A 13233-nucleotide genomic window follows, 5' to 3' on the forward strand; every position below is an offset into this window, starting at 1 on the left:
ATATTTGTATGACCTGAAATTTTGCACACACACTCCCTTCATCTCAATAATCAATCTCAAAAAAAAAAATCAATTTGAACCCTAGATATGGTCAAAATGAGTCCCCTTCCAAGATCTTAGCTTTTATGAACTAAAAATCATTTTTTCTTTTTTTAACAATGTTCATCTAATGATAATAAAGTCATTCAAAAAAACTGAAAAAGGAAAAATTCTTCTAAGGCTTAGATATAAGCATCTTATCAAAATGGACGGCCTATGTTAATTGGGCTAAAAAAATACTTTCTAGGTTGTGTTTTCAATTTTTTTTTTTTTTGTGACTGTTCATTAAAATGAAAAGAGTGTATATTTTAAAATTTGGATCAAACAATATTTTAAAATTTGGATCAAACAAATAGCCCTCACATAACTTTTGAAAGTTGTTATATTATACTATTATACAATCATTGCATGAAATCATTCCCCTTATTTAAATTTACAACCTTACGAAAACCACACCATTTAGAAAATGAACTTAATTAATGTCATAGGTCTGAGCATTGAATGTTGCTTGTCCAAGTCTTTGGAGTGGTTGGCGTACCTACTCCAACTTGCTTGCTCACCCAAGCGAAGAGATAAAATAAATAAATGAAAAGAGTACAAAAAATTAAAAAAAAAAAAAAAAAAAGACTAGATAAGAGAAATAAATGACTTGGTAAGATAAATAAGCATGTACTATGGTAATGTGGCGTGCACGTTCAAAGTCCAAGGAGAGACTAACAGAGCGTATGTGAAAAAGAGAGCTGAATGAAGGGCGCTTTCGAGAAAAAAAGAAAAAAGAAAAAGAAAAAGAAAAAACAAGTCAAATTGGAGCATCTTTTTACAATAAAAAAAATCCTTAAATTATTTTTAAGTGATTGTATGATATAAGATAATTTTTGTACAATTAGGTCACAATCACTTTTAACCATTGGATGTAAAATTTTATATATTGAAGTGTGTTACAAAATTTATAAAAAAATATTTTATACTTTGTACCCAATCAATGACTTATCTTGAACGACCAGATTTCTCATCTATTGGTTAGTAATAATTGTGATCTCTTTGTATCAAAAGTAAATGGTCTTATTATATACATTTAAATCTTTTAAATACCCTTAAGAAAGAGATATTTATGTTAATTTCCTGAAATTTTATATGAGAAATATATAATAAGTTGTTTATTTTTTTGTCTAAAAAGGTCATTAGATACGAAATTAGGTTACTAGAGCATACCATTGATTATGCCCTATTCTAATCAATTTTCCTTTAACCTTGTTTACAACAATAGCAGGCTGATTTTACATTTGATGGCTTAGAGCTTGTTTGGATGTTTTTAGTATCATAATTTACTGTTTCGATAAAGGAAAAGCTTTACATGTGACCCTACCCACCTATAAAATATATGTAATCAGTCAGATTTGAGTATAGGGCGGAGATGGCTTGAGTCATAATGTCACAAATTGGCACTTAGCTCAAAATGTTTATTTTTAATTTTATAAATCGATTTGCAACGAAATTTGGGACATGCATAATAATGTGTATACAACAATAAAATATATAATTTTTAGTTATCATTTATTGTTATGGTATATTTGTATAGCCATAATGCGGTCTACACTAAATTAGTATTTGTATATAAACCCCTTTAGGGTTTCATTCATTGTTAATGAAAATCAATCGAGATTGTTTTTCTCTAAACTATTTCGTAGCTATTTTATCTTCTCTAAATCTAATATAGTATCAGAGCCATTTATCATCCGCGACCTAGAAGGGATGTTGTCAAAGGTTCATCAGCAAAGCCTCTATGCTTCCAAAAGCTTTTGATGTTCCCTTCAAAAAAAAATTTCTTGCAAGCTTTGCCTTGCAAAATATCAGTCGAAATATTCATAAGTTTTTTGGGTTTTTCCCTTCTCTTTCTAGCGTCAAAGGTTCCCCAATCCGTGCAATGCTTTTTTACCAAAATTTTCCTTGCAAGATTTGTGTTATTATAAATCTTTGCAGTAGCATCCCCTCCTTGATCAAGAGTTGATCTTGGTGCATCAAATATTGGTGGTGCGTTAAATCTCGGTTCTTCCAAAAATTTGATCTTGGTGCTTCCAAAAATTTGCCTTCGAAATCGTTGTATCGTCAAAATCTCTCCAAATGTCCTTTCAAAGCCACTGCTGCTTCCAAATATTCATTCGTGAGACGAGACGCAAGACCTGTACATCTCAACAAAAGCTTCCTATTCCTTTCCTTTCCTTTCCTTTCCTTTCCTTTGGTTGCATCTATGCCAAAAGCTGCGTCAAGGCAGCAACAAGGCAACATAATCTTCCTTCTCTTTTTTAAAAAAGAATTAAGCAATCGGGTTCCTTGTGGTGCTCTCTTTGTGCCATCCATGGTTTCAATCTGCACCTGCCTCTGTGTCTCTCTTGCTACCCCTCTAAAATGGCCTCCACGTCAAGTCTCTTTTTCAACCTTATTCCTTTTGAAGAGATAAACTTTATAGCATCAGGGCCTTTCACCACCCAAACTCTTGATCCAACAAAACGCTCTCACTTTCTTTAACCAATAAAAATAAAAATAAAAATTACGCATCTAAAGAGTGCAAAAGTGTTACAAAGACTCCAACCATCTTTGTGGGTCTTGATGGGAAGAACCGCTGCTTGTAATCTTTCTAAATGAGACGTTTTCTTATGGCACTATATTGATGGTTTTGCTCCCCAGCCTCAGGATGAAAATGGATTATGAACTCAATTGAACCTAAAATTGGGTGCAATCTCACGTATCAACCTAGTGCCAAAGCAATGTGGGATTATTTATAGAAGATTTATTCTTAAGCAAACATTGTCCATCTGTATACCCTTGAACTGGAGAGCATGAAGACACAACAAAGGGACTCATCAATTCAATATTATTGACTCGATGGAGACAGAGCCACCCACTTAAGCTGTTACTAATGCACGAAATCGATCTCATTTATTTCACTTTCTTATGGGCTTGTGACCGGAGTTTAAAAGCGTGAGAGCATCAATCCTTCATCTTACTCCCACTCCGCCATTAAATGATTGCCTCTCATATCTCCTTGCTGAAAAAACTCGATTAAGCTCTCTTGGGGTTTGCAAATCCACATCATAAGATGTAACTGATGTGGCCTTAGCCACGTCCAATTTCCCTAACAAACGTACCAATTATGTCGAAGTGCAATGTTAAATATGCAAACAAAGAGGCAACGCGGCCGATCGGTGTAAGAAACACATTTTTTGTAATTATTGTAAGAAGCTCGGGCATATAATAAATGATTATCGAAAACGCCTTCAGGCATGTGAGAAGCCTCCTATATCTAGTCAGACTCAATAGGCTGCAATCGCCTCCATTCTTAGTCCCACCAGCTTGGAGGATGCCACTTCTCATTTTACCTCCACACCTGTTACCAATATATCCATGTCAGATCTTCACTCTATTAACTCGATTACATTCCAACAACTTGTTCAGGTTTTAGCTGCCATGGGCTTTTCAGGTAACTCAAATCATTTATCAAACACTTGAATAATAGACTCAGGAGCATCAAATTATTTGACAAGACAACTTTTGCATTTATCCTCGGTAAAACCCCATTATGAAAATATGACTTATTTTACTGCTAATAGGTCTCCACTTCATGTTACCTACTTTGGTAATGCCCGTGTCCCTAGTCCATCTAGTAACTTATTAGCATTGAAAGATGTTCATCATATTCCTAACTTTCCTTTGAATTTAATATTTGTTGGTCAATTAGTTGATAACAAGTGCCTTGTTTCTTTTTTTAATAAAGGTTGTGATTGGGAGAGGTAATAAGCAAGGTCAGTTTTTCACTATTAGTTTTAGTGAACCTCATTCCCATCTTTCACAAGCTTTGCCAATTTTTCATATTTTCCCTTCTCCTCATGAAATAAGTCAATCAAATTCTCTTTAGTATGTTTGGTATTGTAGGTTCAGACACCCACATTATCAAAAAATGCTCTCTTTTAAACTCTGGGATTTTACCTGTTGTCTTCTTTCATAAAAAATTTGATAAGAACATTGTTTGTAAGAGCTGTAAGTTGGGAAAATACTTAGCTCAACATTTTCCTCATAGCAATAATAAAAGTACCCATCATTTATTTTTAGTGCACTCTGATGTTTTGGATCATGCTCATGTTCCTTCAATTAATGGATTTTCTTATTATGTGATATTTATATATGATTTTTCTATATATACTTGGATTTAATTTCTCAAATACAAGTCAAGTGTGTTTAGTGTTTTTAAAGACTTCCATAATATGATAAAAAATCAAATTGAGAAAAATATTAAAGTTTTTAGGTATGATTATGGGGGGAATATCTATCTAATAAATTTCAAGCATATCTTCATACAAATGACATTATTCATCAACATTTATGTCCTCATACCCCGGAACAGAAGGGAGTTGTTGAATGAAAACATCACCAAATTCTTAAAATCACTCATTCTCTTCTTATTAGCTCTTATTCCACAAAGAACATTTGGGCTGAAGCGATGTCTACTGTTGTCTATCTTGTTAATCTTCTTCCTACGCCGATTTTACAAAATGTGTTACCATTTTAAAAGCTTTTTAAAAAATCCCATGATTACTCACATTTACAATGTTCCAGTGCACATGCTTTGTGCTTTTACCATCTTCTAACCGTGATAAACTCTCACCTAAGTATGTCAAATGCATATTTGTAGATTATCCAACAAATAAAAAAGGATATCATTGTTTTGATCCTTCTAGTAATCATATTAGAATATCCCGACATGTTATATTTTTCAAGAACATACCCTTCCACTAACACTGCCCACTGCCTAATTCAACCACACATGGGCCTGAGTTTTCCTTTTTTCGTAGCTTTGATATTCGTCCTTCTCAATATTCATGAAAATCAGGGATCAGCACATTCAGTAATTAACTTTGATGAGCCATCATTGTCAAGTGTTAATTATGCATCACATCTAGTTGTTTATCCTTCTACTGGTCCTGTTCACCTTTGACGGTTACTACGAAAGCTCGTTCCACCTTATCATCTTTACTTACCAATGGTTAGCCCATATCATGCTTGATCTCTTGCAATCATTACTAATTCATTGTTTCATGAGCCATCTTCTTATTCTCATGCATCTAACCTCCAATGCTGGCGTATGGCTGTGAATGATGAAATTGCACCTTTAGCAGCAAATCACACTTGGGATTTAGTTTCATTGCCTTCAGAAAAGCATGTCACTGGTAGTAAATGGGTTTATAAAGTCAAGTTACGAGCTAATAGCACTCTTTATCGGTACAATGCCCGATTAGTTGCTTCGGGTTATGCCCAAGAGCATGGCATCGATTATGAAGAAACTTTTGCTCTAGTTGCTAGGATGACAACTATTCGTGCTTTTATTGCACTCTCATCTATTCGTGAGTGGCCCATATGGAAGATGGATGTCAAATTAATAGTATGTATACAACAATAAAATATATAATTTTTAATTATCCTTTATTGTCATTATATATTTGTGTAGGCATAATGTGGTTTACATTAAATTAATATTTATATAAAAACCCTTTTAGGGTTTCATTCCGTGTTAATGAGAATTGATCGAGATTGTTTCTCTCTAAACTGTTTCTTAGCTCTTCTATCTTCTCTGAATCTAATAGCATATACTTGACAAGGGCAAGGGCGCACATGATAAAATATTAAAAAATATTTTATATGATAGAAAATCACCATAATGCATATGAAACTTTCATGGGTATGTTCGTTATTTATTTTCATGAGAAACTTATTTTCCTCTTTTTTTTTAGGTGCTCCCCAATAAGAAGATGAGGTGCCCCAAATTTCACTAAAAAATATTTTTGTAAAATAATTAAAAATCAAATAGTAATTGGTATAACGTTATAACTTGAGCAGTCCTAGCTATCCATTCAAATAAAACCATTGAGAAGTCGGGTTGCATACAATTTATAAGGGGTGGGGTCACATAAAAAGCTTTCCCTTCAATAAAAGGAATCCCAATAACGAGTTATTGCAAATAAGCCATTTTGCATGTAAGTTTTCTTTTTGAAAAGTTTTTTTTACTTTATTCAAAGTAGTTACTAAAAAAAGACATATTTTTAGCAAGAAATTGTTAAGAATATTAAAAAATTATGAAAATTTAATTAATTAAATAATATTATATATGACACAAAATATGCACCAAACAACAAACAATGTAACATTATGCATAGTATTAATTTTTAATAAAAAATTTGGCACCAATAAGATTAATTGTCATCTAAACAGGCCCTTAGAGTATTTGTCACTTTTATGCATGCATGAAATCCACTTCCCCAAAAATAAAGTGGTGAGTGTTGTCCCACCGTGCTAAGGTTGAGTTCATGAGGAAGTCGAAAGTAGATCAATGTTACCCTCACATTCCAACTGGCGGGCCAGGCAAGACACTAATTTGAAATAAATAAAAAAACTAAAAATGCCTTGTCTTTGTGGTGAGTTTCTAAAGAAATTGATAATGATAATGGAAATGGAAACAAAAAGACAATGAAAAATATGAAGAAAAAGTAAGAGAAATTATCGCTAATATACCCATATTTTAAAGAAATTGGAAAAAACCCTCAACTTCACGAAACCTCACTCACACTCTGTTGCCCCATTTTCATGAAATTTCAGACGAAAATGCCCTTTTTATAGTTGTTGTACCGTAAAAACAATTACGGTATTTTTAATACTAGAATCTAGATTGGTCAATCGATATAATGAAGAAAAAAAAAAAAAACTATTATGTACTTTTAGTAACGTAATGGTTTTAAATAACATTACGGTACTAAGAGTACCGTAATGCTCCAAGAAAAAAAAAATTCATTACGGTACTAAAAGTGCCGTAATGGTTTTAAATAACATTACGGTACTAAGAGTACCGTAATGCTCCAAGATTAGTCAATCGATATAATTAAGAAAAAAAAAACAAACCATTACTGTACTTTTAGTACCGTAATGCTCCCAGATTGGTCAATCGATATAATTAAGAGAAAAAAAAAAAACCCATTACGGTAATGGTTTTAAATAACAGTACGGTACTAAGAGTACCGTAATGCTCCAAGATAAGGAAAAAAAAAAACATTAGTACCGTAATGGTTTTAAATAACATTACGGTACTAAGAGTACCGTAATGAGCATTACCGTACTCTTAGTACCGTAATGTCTTTTAAGGCCATTACGGTCACAAAAAGACCCTAAAGTCTAATGGAATTCCAGTGGACTATGGACTATTACAGTCTTTTTGTGACTGTAATGGTCTTAAAACACATTACGGTACTAAGAGTACCGTAGGATGAATCGATAATTAAGAAACAAAAAAAACCATTACGGTATTTTTAGTACCGTAATGGTCTAAAAAACCATTACGGCACTAAGAGTACTGTAATGAGCATTACGGTACTCTCAGTACTGTAATGTTCTTAAATAACATTACATCATAAAAGGACCGTAATTGTTTTTACGGTACAACGACTACTGTAAAGGGCATTTTCGTCTGAAATTTTACCAAAAGGATGTGGGTGAGGTTTTGAAAAGTTGGGGTATTTTTTCCAATTTCTTGAAAATGCGGATATATTAGCGATAACTTACCAAAAAGTAACTAAGAATGGAAGTACGAGAAGGTCGGGCCCTCAGGCTCCACACTTAGAGTTGAGCTCAGATCAAATGGTACAGATCATTGTGTATGTGCTCCTCGATATTCGAGATTGCATATATGAATTAATTTACTCCAAGGAAGATAGAGATGCCGGTGAATTTACATTTAGGGCTTTGAATTAATAAAAAAAGAGTTGTTTTCGTCTCTGAAATTAGCAAGCGGATGGTCCTAGATCTAGAATCTGAATAGGCTAAGTCTAGGTTTGGGGTTGGCCGGATGATTGGGTTTAGGGTTAAAGTTTTTGATCATTTGTATACGTGTTGAAATGTTAGGAAAAAGCCTATTTATAGGCGAAAATACTTTAAAAAAACTAGCCGCGTCGCTGAGCCCTTTGGGTCCAGTGATGTACTTTCCATCGCACACAGTTGGGCGCGGCGCCTCCAATTAGAGTAGGATTTTCTAGATTTTTGTTTTGATATATTTCCTTGAAAATTTTGCTTTAAAAATCTAAATTTGACGAATCTTGGGACATTTTCTCCTCTTTACTCTGGCCCTATGTATTTTGGGCAATATGGTTTCCTAACTTAAATATTTGAGATATATGGCATATTTAGGAAAATTTGTAATTGCCTATGGTTTAGTGTGTCCTATGGTATATTGGAATTGTGTGCTTCAGGGTTTTACATTTTAGAAAGAAAATTAAATTTAGATGGGGTATCTATAGGGCTGTTTTCTTTTATTAATAGGTAACTCTTAGATAAAAATAAGTAAAATGAATAGAAGAAGAATTTATTTTGGATATTGTGAGGAGATCTTATGAAGTGGATTTCCTAGTGGATCATGAGAGCAAGGTACATTCTCTCAATATTTATTTTTAGCTTTTATTTTTGTGGTCATTTATTTTATTTCCTTTTCATCCTTGCATCAATTTATTGGTAAGGGGTACCCTTATAATGGGATGCTCAAGCTTGACTAGAACAATGAAATAAATAATTCTTTTGTTTATATAGTGAGTTCTTGTAATATATGACATGATAGATTAGGACTTTTAAAATAGGAAAAAATTTATACAAGGGTGAAGCCCTAAACAATCAAATTAAGGCGTACCTCAAAAATTCACTAGAAGAGGCTGTTTTGATTCCCAAAAATTCTCAAATCGATCATCTCGACCTCAATATATGGACATGAGAGAAAAAAAATTTAAGTTTTGGAAATCATGCATCTTGTAATGTTTATTCTAGATCGCCAATTTTCAAGATTTTCATGTGTTCATAGATCTGCTTGATCTACTCTATGTTTAAGCTTTAAATTTTATAATTAGATATGAAAATACATTTCAAGCCATTATAAAGACTGCTAGTGCTAAAACAATATTTTTCAATACTATTTGAAGGTGTGCCGTACTTTGATTGTTTAGAGCCTCAGCCTTATACAAACCACACCCTTTATCAATAGTCAAGTTAGGTCGACTATCTGAATTGGTGATTTATCAAATGAAAAATGCGAGACATATGTATAAGTCAAATTAACAAAAAAAACTTTCTTATCGATGGAATGAAATACTAAATTATCAGGGCTTGTACATAGTACCAATTGTTATTTAAATAATTTACAGAGGGGAAAAGATACTTTATCCCTCTCATAGATGATTTCTCTTGTTATACTTGTACGCATTTGCTACGACATAAAGATGAGGCTTTCGAAAAAATCACAATTTTCAAACCTAAAGTTAAGAAGTAGCTTAATAGTTAGATTAAAATTCTACCAAGTGATATGGATGAAGAATAATTATCAAATGAATTTCTTAGTTTTTATAAAACTGCTCTTTGTACTCCTCAACATAATGTCTTAGCCTACATAAATAATAGAACTCTACTAAAGATGGTCAATGCCGTGATAATAAATTCCAGGTTTGACTTTGAATCGACGAGCTAAAGCCTTCTTTTAGCATGTTTTAAAATTAATAGAGTACTATATAATAGGGTTGAGAATTTTTCGAATTGAGTCCAAATCCACCTAGATCTGGAATCGGATCTAGATCTAAAAAGTATACATCATATCCGGATTTGATGTGATCTAAAATATTTGGATTTGGATTCGCAATCCAAAACTATATACATGATTGAAAGCGACCACTTGATTTTTACATAAACAAACAATCAACCTGGACCCCACCTTTAGCAAGAAAATTGGCTCTCTCATTAGCCTCCCTATAAACAAGATTGAAAGCAACCACCTGATTTTTGCATAAATCCATCACCTGAAGCCAATACTTTCTTAAGCTTCATGGAGGCTTACTATTACCCAAACACTAGGTGACAACACTCAGCGAATCCCCTTTAGGGCTGCCAATGGACAGGGTCTGGGCCAATCCGGGCCAGCACGGTCCGAGGCTTAGGAAAGCCCAGAACTATTCCGGGCTGGCTCGGAATATGCCCACCAACAGCTCGGCTTGGTAAGCTCGAAAAAGTGTATAGAGACCCTGACCGGGCCTGGCCCAATAGGCCCAGAAATTTGATATTTTAGAATTGAAATATGCATAAAAAACATATTTTACGATGTAAATCGACAAGATCTCCAGAGGAAGATCCCTCAGATATGAACACCACAAACTGATTTTAAAAGTGATAATAGAGAGTGGGACTATCAAATTATGATCCGAGGTCAGATCTACTCATAAGTGAGCAGATCTGCTCTTAAGTTAGTGGCAGGGCCAACATTGATTCGAAATATGAAATATTATGTAAAAAGCAATAAGACTAATTTAATTCTAATAAAATAAACAAAAAATAAGAAGAAACACATGAAAGAGTAAAAACGTACCAGACCGGACCAGTTGGCCCGGACTCCCGAGGATTCAAGGCCTCACTCGTATTAGAACTGGCTGAGTTTATGCGATGCGCCCTCTTTATCTTTCTTCAGGTTTTGAACAGGCCTTTGCTTAGTTGGATGGATTTCTTTATCTAAGGGCTGCAAGTGGCCTAAAGCTAGGGTTTTCCTAGGTTTAGTTTTTTCTCAGGTTTCATAATCTTTAAGTTTTTCTGGGCACAAGAGCTAATTAGGTCTAAATGGTCTCTAGAGTCTAAGACTCTCAGGAGTCTAAAAAGTCTTGAAATGACATTTCATAAGCTAAAAATCGTCTGAAATGGATCATATATTCTAACCAAAAGATTTTTCAGCCCGGACTATCGTTTTGGTGGTCCAAGGCTTGAGCGACACTGAAAGCGTCGCCTAGACCAAAATAGTTCAGGTTCATTGAATCTGGCCAAAAATGATCCGGGAGTTGTTGGCATGCGAAAACTTCCAATTTGGGGCAGTTGGGTCTGGGCGACACTTGGAGCATCGCTCAGACCAATCTGCTCAAAATTAGCAGATTCGAGTCTAGTGTGATTTTGGGATCGTCGGGATGTTGCCTACCAAAAATCAGTCGATTTGGATCAGTCTGCACTGGGTGACACTACTGGTGTCGCCTGAGCGATCCTGCTAGTGTCGCTCGGGTAGCTGGGTCGCCTGAGCGACCCTGTTGGTGCCGCCAGGGCTGCTAGGTCGCCCAAGTGACCTTGCTAGTGTCACCCAAACTAAAACTGCCCAAAATGGAAACTTCCTAGTTCTAGAGGGATCTAGGGGCCGTCAAGATGCTACCTACTAAATATCAGCCAATTTGGATTAGTCCGGGCTGGGTGACACCAACGCTATTGGTGTTGCACGGGAGACACTGGTCAAAACTGCCCAAAATGGAAAATTTCTAGTTTTGGGGGATTTAGGGGCTCTTGTGATGCTTTCTGCCAAAATTTGGGTAAACAATAAGTGTTTTTCAATTTTTAATGATTGTTTTACTAAAATAGGGCATTTTGCAGGATTCTGGATCACAGGGTTGGTTTATGGACTATAGTGGTCTATGGTCTGGGGGTTTATTGTGATATTGTGGTCTTAAGAGTTCAGGAATATCACAGAATTTGTCAATTTTAAAAATGAGGTCTTTACCAACATTATTGGTTCATACCTAAATTACTTTTAACATGATTACTTAAGTACTTGATTTTTTATTTTCCCATTTAGAAATTGGTCTTTGCTTCTTGCTGACATAGAAAAAGTCTTTGAAAAAATATGAATTCTTAGGGCGAGAAAAATAGAATTATTAAATGGTTTCCATATAGAATCAAGAAAACAAGATCTTTCTCATGGTTGGTGTATAGGTAAGCAACTTGTTTTTATAGCAGTTCCATAGAGGAATTTCTCGTCTCTTCTTTATCTTTTATTCTAAGGCATCTCTTACATTACAAGTCCATGGTTGAATATGTAATATGTATGTGACTGGTTTAGCCAATTGGAGGGTGTTTATCTTTTACTGTGAATATGTGAACTCGAGCATTGGAAGAAGCTTTGGGTGGAGTTGGAAAATAATTACTGGGCTACTGGGAACCTTAAGTTTGATTGATCTTAAAGTTGGGAATTGCCTTTGGTTGGGCTTGGATGGAGTTGCAAAAGAATTATTGGGCTATTTGGGAACCTTAAGTTTGATTGATCTTTTGATTGCCAATGAAAAGTTGGGAATTGCCTTTGATCGGGTTTGGATTGGATTTTTCGGAAATAATATATAAAATCAGGTATTAGCAAAATTCTTCCTAATTTCAGCTGAGTTTTTCAAATTGAATTCATTCTTACGACCAAATTTCAGCTGAGTCTACTCTCTCTCATCTTATTGCCTATTGGTGCCACATCTTAACTCTCCCGAATGGATTCATTTCGATAAGATTGCAACTTTAGATGATTTTTAAGGTGCACTTCCAAACTTTGTCATGTGATACATTTTTTGTGTCGAAAATTCTTAGAATGGTGCAAACATCTATTTTTATTGCTAATTATAAAAAGTTAAACACCAAAAAAGCTTCAAATCAAACAAATCTATAAATGCATGAAAATCTTGAAAATTGGCAGTCCAGATGATGTGTTGTAAGATGTACTATTTTTAGGATTTGAGATCTCTTTTTTGTTTTTCTATCCATATATCTCAATGTTGAGATGATCAATTAGATGTTTTTCCAACATCAAAACAACTTTTTTCTGAAAGATTTTAGAGGTGGACCATAACTCTATATTTTAAGGTTAAGTAAATCTCAAACTCGGTTAGCACTGGAACAACTTCTAACACCTTTAAATTTGAGTATTTATTAGGTACTCAAATGCACTCTTAAAATTTGTTTGAAGTTCATTTGAAATGCCATTAAAATCTAATAATACTAACTCTCATATTCTCTTTTATGTTAACTCTGCCATTGTTGGGCCTAAGTCGGTCATGCATGTGGAAAGGAGAATGGTTGTGTTAGGTTGGCAGTCAATGTAAACTATTTTTCATATGAATCTTGAACTAATCAGATGACTTCAAATAGTTGGGATACAACTCTAAAGATGATGATGATGATAAGGTAGTTTCATTTTATTTTTTTTCTCCTCATCGGTAACTCAACACATATTTATTTTTATTTTTATTTGTAAAAATGAAATTCAAGAAATCATTTAAGAGAGAGACTCCCGTCAGGGTCACATTTTGGGGCTCTCCCCTTTTCATGACCTTCCAATAGATC

This window comes from Amborella trichopoda, chromosome 11 (assembly GCF_054954075.1).
Source record: "Amborella trichopoda isolate Santa Cruz 75 chromosome 11, AtrichopodaSantaCruz75HAP2 v2.0, whole genome shotgun sequence".
Classification (NCBI taxonomy): Eukaryota; Viridiplantae; Streptophyta; class Magnoliopsida; order Amborellales; family Amborellaceae; genus Amborella; species Amborella trichopoda.